The 8,695-nt window shown below is 39.3% G+C and overlaps 1 protein-coding gene across 1 annotated transcript in view; it reads left to right on the top strand.

Annotated features, from left to right (window-relative positions):
- gabbr2 (gamma-aminobutyric acid (GABA) B receptor, 2) overlaps positions 1-8,695 on the top strand; it is a 199,646-nt gene that overhangs the window by 37,843 nt on the left and 153,108 nt on the right. The gene's annotated exons all lie outside the window — the stretch shown is intronic.

Genomic DNA, 8,695 nt, shown 5'->3' with positions numbered 1-8,695 from the left:
AAACAGCCATGTGGTATTTCATTTGCAGGTGTCTATCACACACGATTCAGCCACCTGGCCAGTGGTTTGTTCCATGCTGTGTGCATTGATGAGTGATTGCTCAAGCTCATTGTTGGCTCCTTCACTTGCTGTAAAAATGTGCAGACTGATGAATCTCTGTTCTGGTGGCTTTGTGCCACACAATCAGAGCTGGCCAGCGGCACTCAAAGCTCTCCATCTGAACAGGCTCTCCAGCCGTGCACACCACAATGCCTTTGCATAATTTCGCACTTCACTGCATCAGTGAGCAAGGTTTCGTCACTGTAGGTTTGCATCTGTTAACCACCACTATGTGCACCTCTGACATAACGTGTGAAGAAAAATTCTTGTACTGTCTTGTACAAGACTGGAGCAGAGGCCAATCGACAAACAAGACTTGTACAAAGAAAGGCCACTTGTGCTAGGTCAGTCATAAAAAGATTATTTCTGGCTGAAATTTTTACCCTTTGCAACTAGATCTAAGGCTAATCTTGGCATTACATTCTTTCATATGGCTGTTGTATGCCGTGGAGGCATTTTGCTGACTTGTTTTGTGTCCACTTGTCCTTTTGGAGAGAAGGATCACTGCAAATCAACGCAAAGTTCTTCTGACTGATAACCTTTAGCCTGTGATTAAATATTTCTGATGGGATTAGTGTCTTCCAGGATGGCAATGCTCTTACTGATAAGACATGAGAGTTCACTGAATGGTTTGATGAGTATGGAAATGATGTAAATCATATGCTATATCCTTCACAGTCAATCCAATTGAATATCTATGAGAGTTCCCCCACCCCCTCCGACCTCACCCCGTCCTGAGACGGTCCAGTCGTGGCTGAGTAGGGCTGAGGAAAAGGTGCTAACCATGAGTTAACCATGATTCTGGCTCTATACTTGATCTTCAGGTACACCAGCGCTAAAAAAAAAAAAAACAGCCTCATGGAGATGCGAATGCGAATAGGAGAGTTTTTTCAATGCCATGCTACTCAGTTCTCAGTATTCAGCATGCATGGATATACAAAAATGGAAATCCATTGGCATCTCTGTGAACCTTTGTGTACAATCAGTTAAAATAAAAGTTCTCCCAAGACCCCCAGGTTAAGAACCGCTGATATAGAAATATGTGGATGGAGAATGTCTTGTCAGTGGGCTCAGTGGCCATGGATGCAGTCTGTAATGTAGCCATGCCACTCAGCTGTCCGCCCATTATGCTGCCCTGTGTCCCATGCAGGCAGCTTGATGAATGCACCCATTACTCCAGACATTATGTGCTTGCAGGCCGGAGGTTTTCATTGGCTCAAGCACCTGACCAGTCTGGTGAAATTGTTCATCTTATAATTACACAGCTTAAACTGGACACACTATAGCATCAATCATCTCCCAGAATTGTAGCATTCACATGAAGATGCCTAGTACTGCTTGAGTTAACTGATTTTCATAATGAAAATCTGCTGTACATATTTCTGTGTTGAAAATATCAAAATGCTTCATGGACTCCATTATATCAGTGGGTGTAATGAGAAATAAATGGGAAGAATACAGACACTGAGGAGACTAAGCATGTGAAATGGGGTTTTATGACAGAAATAGAGTGGTAGTGTGAGTAATTACTTCCTAACACAGCTAGAGATCAGCAGTGCCAAGAGAATGTAACCTTCCACAAGGAATCCAGTAGGAATTAGTACATACCACTTACTTGATCAGGATTTGACTGATGTATCATCCTACCAGTCCCCAGGAGTTTGTGCAGGTGTTTGCACTCCATTGGCACCCCAGCACAGAAAATCCCATCCCAAAGAAGGGTCTGGAAGCTGGAGTTGGCCAGCTCTGATTTTCATGCTCTGTTCTCTGCTTGATGTTCTGAATGCTAGGATTGGTGGTAATGAGATCAGAATGGATGAATGAATGTATTAACCGGCTAATCACAAAATTATTCAATCATTTTTCTCATGTAAGAGGATGGATTGAAGATTATTAAATGCTGAGCTGCTTTATACTACTACATACAATGTGATCATAGGCACAAAAAAAATAAATGGGAATACGTTTGCTTGAATGAAATTCACCAGAGGTTTTTGTAGCATCTCAAGGGTTGGGTTGACGGAATTAGAAGTTGTGCCACACTGGAAATCTCCAAACGGCCAAACAAAGCCAAGGAAGTGCTGCTTACCCATTTCTGCCTGTTATCCTGGCCTGGATTTACACCACACACTGCATCACCACAATTATCCAAAATGGCAGTAATTACCCCTGCCTCCCTCCTTGACTCTCCAGAGGAGGCATCCTGGGGAGAATGGAGGACCTCAGGCCAACAAATAATTAACTTGATAATGACCTCGCTTTCCTCAGCCCATTCCTCATATTCGCTCATCCATGTTTCCACTAATTATGTACATACTATACACTATTGTTCTCCATCCATTTTCATATGACTATACTGATCATATTGTGAATTTCTGCCTAATGTATAAACACTTTCATATATAAAATTGCAAGGCTTCTAAGTAAAGACACTAAATGCATGATAAGACTGTGACCATATTCATACTGTGAACATAAAACAAAACACATGACACGGAAGTGGCATTTGTTGTGCTGGGAACTGTAACACACACTGAGAGGGGGACTATCACCATATGTTTTGGTTTATTAATCCATGTGCCTGTATTTTTTTTTAACCTGCCTCTGCTACTGTCCTTTTACTGGTTTGTTTCCCAGTTGTGGCCACCTGTGCTGTGTTAGTCATTGATTAGTTTGGCTATTTATACCATGTTATGCCAATGTATCATCAGTCTTAGACATGCATGGTAGGTTGATTGGCATGTCTAAAGTGTCCGTAGTGTATGAATGGGTGTGTGAATGTGTATGTGATTGTGCCCTGCGATGGATTGACACCCTGTCCAGGGTGTACCCCGCCTTGTGCCCGATGCTCCCTGGGATAGGCTCCAGGTTCCCCGTGACCCTGAAAAGGAAAAAGCGGTATAGAAGATGGATGGATGGATGGATCATCAGTCTTATCCTGCATTTTGTGTCACAAGTACAAGCCTTTTTTTTTTCCACCCGGGTAGAGACAGGACTAAAACTAAAGCCTGGCATGATAAATTTTGGCATCGAGAGCCAAAAGCAAAATCAGTGAAACCGGCCTTTGCTGTGCTGGGAACCACAACACTGACCAAGAGGGGGAGCTTGTGATAGTGTATTCAGCCAGGTACTCCTTAGGCGTATTTCTGCGTTGAGCCCAGTGTTGCTTTTTAATAGTTTTCCTTTCTAATGTTCTCTAGTGACATTTAATGTAATCATATAATTTCTGGTATGATTATTTTTATGTTCATGGCCAGTCTCACTGCAAAGCAGTAAAAGCTGTGAACCATCTCTGACCTTTGCCGTCACCTTATAAAGCCTGGTTGTTTAGAAGGGAACTGTTTGGCACTTTCACAGCCAATTTGGACTGATCATGGGATCTATGGTTCTCATCTTTTGTAAATCCTTGGCAATCGGATGATAATCTGGGTCTGGTGGTGCCACTGCACCGAATTAAGCTTGTCCAGCTGTGATCACATAATCAGGGCCAACTAACTGGCAAAGCAAAAAAACAAAAAACAAACCCAATCTCAAACTAGGCAGGGGATCAAATGAATCTTCTAGCTCACTAGCCAGTGTTTTCAGCATCTGATGCATCAGCATCTTCACTAGCCAAAATATTAAACCCCTTTAACATATTAATATTAAAACCCATGTACCATTTGGGTACATTTTAATGTAACAATGTAACGTTTGTAATAAATGTAACGTTTGTAATAAAAATATAACAGTTCCTGTGTGCAATTTTCAGTCTCTCTAAACTGGAAGCTATTTTCTAAACTGGAAGCATAAAACAGAGGACAGTCTGCAATCAGAATTGATGTGTTTGCAATCTCTGGTTGAATTGTTAAACGTGGGCAAAAATCTTTTCGTACAGAGAAAACTCATACAAACAGATGTAAACTAGTTAGTCATTGTTGTCCTAATGCAACATAACATAGTTTCTCAAGATTATCAACTCAAAACTTACTCTGTCTAAAGGACATATTTCACTGGATTTGCACTCTTTCTTTCTTTCTTTCTTTCTTTCTTTCTTTCTTTCTTTCTTTCTTTCTTTCATTTTTTAAAGCAGTTCCCTGAATGAAAAGTAGCTAATCAACTAATCACTACCAATTACAAATTTTGCCCATATTTCATGGGAGTTAATTTTAAGCCTTGAACATAAAGATTAGTACTTCCTTTTTTGTTGTATCTGCAGAAATTAATGTGTGGATTGTGAGAGTTCCAGCAACAGACTTGTCTGGAGTCTTTACTAGATCTTCAGCTCTTCATGTATTGATACTCAGAGATTAATACCTCATTATAGTCAGATGTCAGTCTCTCTATGTAAAGTCTTAGGATTCATTGGATAGCACAAGGTTTAGCCTGAAGTTCCTCACCGATGCTTAGTCAATGCAGCTTCTCCAGTTAGGCCTCTGGGGCTTGCTGTACAAATGTTACCAAAGGGCATCAAGGATACTCAGTTCAGTTTCATACACTGCACACATGTGAATATCTCCATGCCAAAATCCCAGTAGCAATCACAGTGGTGGATTTCACTCACAAACATCCAAAAGCCCAGACCAAGTGCCTTGGGGTTCTAAAAATCAAGGTTGATTTGTTCGCATGAGTGGACTCATGGAGTCTGTAAGCGCAGCGATGGAAATGAAATTTACTGAGCTCTTATTTTCTTTATTCTAGGTCTTTTGTATTGTAATATGCTGTCAGTGTGATGGCACAGTACATTATATCTGATTCAAATGTTTCACTTAAAGATACTTTTCACTCCAGATGTCACTTGTAAAGATAATTCCTCATTATAGTCCCACAAAGAAGCTTATTTCCAACATATCCATGTTAACTTCAGGGTATGATGGCCCTTTTTTAAAATGTTTTCTTTTTTTATAGCTCATTACCATATCTGCCTTTCCTATGTGGCATTATGTTGAGAGCACAGTGGTTCAGTCTGTGAGCACAAATCCTTCTGCTCTTACACAGATTTCTTTTATTCTTACTCAACAATGTATTGCCTATGTGTATGGAGATCTGCCAAAACTGTTTTATAAATAGAAAGGATTCCAGAAGCAAAAAAAAAAAAAAAAAAAAAAACACCCAAAAAACTGTTTTATTAAATAACTAAAAAATAAAAGGAAGCAAAGACTTACAAAATGATATCAAAAGTAAAATCAGATTATTGGAAAGAGTACTAAGAAGATTACGATTTTGTAAAAATAATTATTATTGTTTACTTCCTGGTGTTTGAATTTTTACATTTGTTGATATATTTTTTTTTTTAGATTTTGACACTTTTCTTTTGACATTTGCTTAATGATTTTGTAACTTTGTATAATAATTATAGTACATATTACACATATTATCTCAATAACATAGCCCTGCAGGCAGTTGCACCACTTCAAGCCTAGTTTGAATATAAATTGAGTCAAACTACAAAAAAAGTGGCATGAAATTATAACTTAAAACTATTGATGCAATGTTCTATTTGTTATGTTGTTCAACAATTTCAAATGTTTTGTAAAATAGATGGATAAATCATGTCATCACTCTGTAGCAAAACACAATCCATTTAAATTTAGTTCATTTATCTGTGTTTTAAAAAGACTAGATTGATAAGCCTTGCTCGAATGAAATATGGTATACAGAGAAAGACAGGTGCTAACCACTTTCATACATCTTCAAATTGAAATTTTATTGGTTATATACACAACCATACACAGTACGAAGTGCAGTGAAATGCTCTTTACAACTGTTCAGAATTAAATGTATACAAGTAGAAAAGGAAAAATATAATATAAGGACTATAAAAGATTGATGGCAGCAACAGTATGGATTATATGTGGAATAAATTATAGATATGTGCAATTGTATGTGCAAAACAATTCAGGCTGAGGTAGTTGTAGTGAAATTGCTAACGTATCTAATAAATATTTATAAATATGGGGTAATATGTGTATATTAACATGAACGTAGGGGGTGTAGGTGTTGTGAAAACAGATCTAAGGTCTAGTTTAAGGTGTTGTCCTGGTTGAGGGCCTGAATGGCCTGTGAGTTGAAGCTCCTCCTCATTCTCTCTGTGTTGGCCTTCCTGGAGTTGTAGCACTTCCCTGACCACAACAGAAAAAAAGAGTATATTGTTTGGATGGCTGAGGTCTTTCGCTGTCTTCCTGCCTTGGTCCAGCACTGTTTGCTGTATATAGACTGCAGGTCAGGGAGTTCAGTGTGGATGCTGAGCTCAGCAGATCACACCAACCTCTGGAGACACACCTATTCTATTCCTCCCAAACCAATCTGTGATGCTTCCTGTCAGGATGCTCTCTATGGTGCAGGAATACAAGTTCCTTAGCACCTTAGAGGCCAGTTTAAAGTGCCTTAAGCATCTCAGGTAGTAAAGGTTCTGACGGCCTTCTTCACCAGGGTATTAATGGGCCATAATCCATCTTAATCATGGATATAGTATTTCTTGTTTATGTTGGATCACATTACTGATTGGCTGGCGATGCCAAAACACATCACTTTAAATCTATAATCACTTTCTGCCAGGGGATGTTCAATCTTATTCGCAATAGGCTAGTGTAGCTGCAGGTTTTCATTCCAACCAATCAGAAGCCATATATAATACCACTGGAAACCCAGTTCAACTGGAATCAGGTGTGGCTTCTGCTTGGTTGGAATCAAAACCACATTGGTCCTTTGCAGTTAAGCTTGGTGACCTCCACTTTACATAGTCTGCAGATAAACACTAAATTTAAGAGAAGGTAATTTATAAATGAGTAGAATACAGGAAATTTGAGAGTGTGTCTGAATCAATTCCATCCCCAAGTAGGTTAGAATTGAGTGCATATAACACTATGCCACTGAATGACACTTACCCACCTGGACTGCCATACCACCTTTCCAATTTTCATTAGCACTCGCCCAATGGAATTAAGTAGCTCCTAATCTCTATACAATGCAATTCCAGGTGGTAAACGTTTCAAATATGCCAAATATGCCTTTTTGGAAATTAGCTACCAGAAGGCACAGAATCTCCTGTACTAAATACATCCAAAAGTAGGTACCTCAGGAAGGGAAGGCCTAGATGTATCGATCCAACATCATTATAAAATGTCATAGAACAAACATCTTAGAGAAATATTCAACAAAATATAAACATATACCATTCTACTGAAAGTCATCATAAATTGAAATCATAGTTCTATACTCTGCAAACTTCATCAGAAATCCTGACTTTTCCTGCTGGTCAGCTTCTGGTATGTCATATGTGCTGACCTTTTTGTTTAGTCTAATTTTGTACATGCCATTACCAAACTCCCTGTGTGAAAAACAGATTGCATGTGACAGGCTGCTCCCCATTTGTGTCCTCTTCCCTCCGGCCCCTCCCCCCCTTTCATTCTCTGAGCCTCAGGTTGCTTATTTGAGTGCAGTAATTTGCCATGGACTGGAGACAGGTGCAGCTGTGGCCATCGCCTCTGTTAACAAAGTGTTTCATCTTGGTTAGCTAGCCTTGATTATTCTTTTTGTAACCACAGTGCCAATTTATGACTGGCCATCTTATGATGCTAGGAACGTTTATAGAAAATAGTCCCATTAATAATCCTTAGCCTTCTGTCTACTAAAAGTCACTGAGTATCTCTATTGTGAAATTAAACAATTAATGTGTTCTCACACATACATATTTCCCTCCAGACCTGAACAGCTAAATAAGCAATTTAATTTTGTGAATGTGATTTGCCATGTTATGAAGTACTGTAAGCAATATGTGGAGTTTTGCATAGTATTATTACTCATATAAAGCTACTGAGCTGTGATCAATATGCAGAATGCATAAATCCTAGTTCTAGCTAATAGTGATGCTTTATATATAGTCCTACTAGAGAAAAGAAAAAAGGTTAAAGATGATTCTTTCATGGTTCTATGTAGAATTATACAACAGAGTGTTTCCCCATTAGAGAGGGCTCCATGTAGAACCCCTTTAGGAAGCTAAGAAACTATAATTATCTATAGAACCATATAAATACACTCATTTCCATCCATCCATCTTCTACCACTTACTCCTTTTCAGGGTCATGGGGAACCTGGAGCCTATCCCAGGGAGCATGGGGCACAAGGCGGGGTTCACCCTGGTCAGGGTGCCAATCCATCGCAGGTCACAATCACACACACTTTAGACACGCCAATCAGCCTACCATGCATGTCTTTGGGGGAGGAAACTGGAGTACCCAGAGGAAACCCCAGCAGCACAGGGAGAACATGCAAACTCAGCACACACACAGCCCCGGCGGGATTCGAACCCCAGACCCTGGAGGTGTGAGGCGAATGCGCTAGTTTATATTCTTAACAGTATTCTTGAGCTTTGCACTTTCTTGGAATTTTCTCATCCAGCTTCAATGAGATTCACCCAGGGGGCTTAAAAAAAAAAAATAAATAAAAAATTATTCCCAGATTTGTTGGCTGCTTCTCCGGTGTTCTACATGAAAACTACTTACTTGGGGTAAATATTAATTTTAAAGAAGTTTAAGTAGAAGTAATGGTTTACAGCTTGGTTCAGAAATAAATGTATACAGTACATGTGCATTAATGTCACTATGCATTTTTGCCT

Source organism: Ictalurus punctatus, chromosome 24 (genome assembly GCF_001660625.3).
Source record: "Ictalurus punctatus breed USDA103 chromosome 24, Coco_2.0, whole genome shotgun sequence".
NCBI lineage: Eukaryota > Metazoa > Chordata > Actinopteri > Siluriformes > Ictaluridae > Ictalurus > Ictalurus punctatus.
The sequence above is the reverse complement of the archived record's forward strand: the minus strand, read 5'-3'. Positions and strand labels throughout refer to the sequence as shown.